The sequence below is a fragment of the Salvelinus sp. IW2-2015 genome, linkage group LG9 (genome assembly GCF_002910315.2).
Source record: "Salvelinus sp. IW2-2015 linkage group LG9, ASM291031v2, whole genome shotgun sequence".
NCBI classification, from domain to species: domain Eukaryota; kingdom Metazoa; phylum Chordata; class Actinopteri; order Salmoniformes; family Salmonidae; genus Salvelinus; species Salvelinus sp. IW2-2015.
In genome coordinates, this window is record NC_036849.1 from 10089215 (window position 1) to 10091953 (window position 2739).

The window sequence follows — 2739 nt, forward strand, 5'->3', positions numbered from 1 at the left end:
CTAGCTAGCTACATTTTCAGATATAACACATTTCTAATTTTGTCAGAAAGTCGTTTTCATTTCAAGATAAAGTGTACTGTTAATTCGCTCTGACAACTGTCCGAAAACTCAACACCCGTTGAATATGACTGTGTCAGTAAATATCTGCAAAAAAAGTGTAATTAAATTGCTGACAGCAGCACAGTTACAGTCACCAATGCTCTGGATAACATAAAACAGCCTAACCAGCTCTGCTAGGGCAGGTAAACTGGTGAGAGTGAGCAGTTCACTCATGTGTCTGGTATTAGCTAGCAAGCTAGCAAACGTTAGCCAGTTAGCTTGGGAGCTTGACTGCTGTTGTTAGGTTAGAAGGCTCGGATCAACCCTACTCCTCAGCCAGAGCGTCCAGTATGCGCTCTGAACACTCTGAGAGCGAAATGCTCTGAATTTACGAACAGACAATCTAACAACGCTCTGAGTTTAGGAACGCCCAGGGCACACTCTGTCACTCCAGATTGAAGTTACGAATACACCCGTAGTATAAGCAAGCCTTTAGTCTTGAAATCTTTGGTTTTTCTGTACATGGCCTCACATGTGAGCCACTGCCTGTTCACCCCGCTATCATCCAGAAGTCGAGGTCAGTACAGGTGCATCAAAGCTGGAACCGAGAGACTGAAAAACAGCTTCTATCTCAAGGCCATCGGACTGTTAACCTTTTCTCAATACAGGGGGTGCTGTTTCCACTTTGGAAAATATCGTCTCCAAATTAAACTGCCTCATACTCAATTCTTGCTCGTACAATATGCATATTATTATTACTATTGGATAGAAAACAATCTCTAGTTTCTAAAACCGTTTGAATTATGTCTGTGGGTGAACCAGAACTCTTTCTACAGCGAAAATCATGACAGGACATGCGAAGGTCTGAAAACTAGGCTCTGATCTCGGATCAGTTTAAAGCTCTGTGTGTGCCCTATGGATCGAAATGAACTGCACCCGCCTTCCCCTGGATGTCAGTAACCAATGAGAAGTGGAATGGTGTTTCTACGTATTTCTCAGAGCTTATAAAAGGYCAAGGAARGAGGTGCGCTCTCTTTTCGACTTCCGCCATTACGCAACGCAAGACCTCAGGATASCATTTTGAAACACTCAGTTATCGGCCTTAGATATGTCCGTCTGTAATTTAATTCGGTATAGGTGTTAGAAACATCATAACGAAGTTATTTGAAACCGATTTATATCTCATAGCACATTTTCCGACCTGTACACTCTATATACTCACTTGTGTGAGTATTACGATGTTCAGGATGTCATCTGAAAGAAATTCTGAGAGGTTGTGAAAAAAGGCCTTGAATTAGTGAGATAATCTCGTGGTTAGCTCAACGTTATACGGAGACTGGTGTATTTTTGTGCTATATAGAAATGCAACCTGTGGGGTGATGTTAGCTCACTCGATAGTGTATGCTAAGAACACTCTAGTATCTATATATAATATATAAGTATTGTGATTTTGTTTGGTATTGCCTGCTAGAAACACACTACCGAGCCAGATATGAATACCATTGCATACCAGTGGAATATTCACAAGAATGTTTGACGCGAGCTCTCGCTTTGCCTCAATTTGCTCACCTAGATAATCACTTCCGACGCCACGCAGTAACCTCACGCTTCGACATTTCAGAAACTATGTTATACTATAAAGCAGTGAATATCTCGCGCTATACTCAAACTCGTTCACTCGCTCAAGTTATCTAGTCGCTATTGTGGTCGCACGCTCTTTGTGATAGATAGAAGCGCAACATGGTAGAAAAAACTCGCTCGCAATTTGTAGATCAAGACAGTGAATATAACAGTGACCACACATTATATATTCGTAAAAACATATATCTGAACTGTTGTTAAGCTTGCTCCATGAGTACACGAGGAAGTTTTGCAGTAGCTGTACATCGTTGATGCACAGTACTCGCTATTTCTTGCTTAGAGTGCGTCACTATCATAGTGAAATCTTTTTCTCACGTAGGCCACTTCACTCTAGTGAGGGATCAGCCATAATGAGTTTAGAAGTATGACTAAAACTGGTTGTGGATGTGAGTGGAGAATGAGGAATGTTCGTTGTTTCGTGTCGCTAGAAGCGTGGTTTTGGCTATAGAGCTGCAGGTACGCGCACTATTGTCAGAACGATCCTATCAGTGTAGAAACATTTTAAAAAAATCAGAAATGTGGCTGACTTCCTATCGAGATATAGCTAGGCCACTAAAGCTGGTCTATATGTTTTGTCACATGTATGCTGGGAGGTTGTACAGATTCTCTCCCACGTAAAACACTCGCTTTTTAGTGATGAAGATATTTTGGTGAATTGACGTCGGTCTCTGTAATTATTCCGGCTGCTTCCAACGCTATTTCAGATTGCAGCTGCAATGTAGAACTGTGATTTATACCTGAATATGCACATTTTTCTAAAAAAACATATGCTATACCATTAATATGTTATTTATCAGACGTCATCTTATGAAGTTGTTTCTTGGTTAGTGGCTATATATATCTTTATTTAGTCGAAATTGTGATAGCTGCCCATGCAGGAAAAAAATGTGGAGAAAAAAAAAGTTGTGTCTTTTGCTATCGTGGTTAGCTAATAGATTTACATATTGTGTCTTCCCTGTAAAACATTTTAAAAATCAGAAATGATGGCTGGATTCACAAGATCTGTATCTTTCATCTGGTGTCTTGGACTTGTGATTTAATGATATTTAGTGCTAGTAT